The following is a 659-nucleotide window of genomic DNA, read 5'->3' as shown; positions in this document are numbered from 1 at the left end:
AAACAGAAGCAGTTTGTTCTTGCTTAAAGTTATGGAATATGTTTAAATCTCATTCATGTGAAGCACTTGTTTCCCTTATTGGGAAGCCCAGTGGTTGCTGTTATCATGACAGTAGCCTTTGTTTTACTAGCTAGAAGGAATAAGCATTAATAAGCATTTTCAGAAGTCACGTTTAGGTTGCTGTTAGCCTCTTCATGAACATGCTTTTCAAGTACTTATTTATGAATGGAAGTAAAATCATACTGCATATTGCACACACTGAAACAGACCATTTATACTCACTAGAAAGCGAGAGAGCAATTAACCTGACATGACCTTAAAAAAAACCTATCATTCCATAAAACAGCAGAGGTAAACACAACTACGCATTAATTTTCCAAATGCATATAACGTCACTAAATGGCGGATAAACCCTTAATGAATGAAGTGTGTAGCAAAGGGACCAGCACACTCAGAGGCACAGAAATTAATGAAGGAAGAGCGTGCGGCTGTCCTCGAGTGAGTCACTTCATGAGACATGGATCCGTCACGTAAAACGCTTGTCCACTGTCCATCCTAGACTTCCGGGGAACACGCTGTTGGTCTCCAAGGAGTTAATCATAGCTCCTTTGTTGTATAATATCTTAATTGGCATTATCATCCCGGTGAAAAGGATATCT

This window comes from Penaeus monodon, chromosome 15 (assembly GCF_015228065.2).
Source record: "Penaeus monodon isolate SGIC_2016 chromosome 15, NSTDA_Pmon_1, whole genome shotgun sequence".
Taxonomy (NCBI): Eukaryota; Metazoa; Arthropoda; class Malacostraca; order Decapoda; family Penaeidae; genus Penaeus; species Penaeus monodon.
This window is presented reverse-complemented; position numbering follows the sequence as displayed.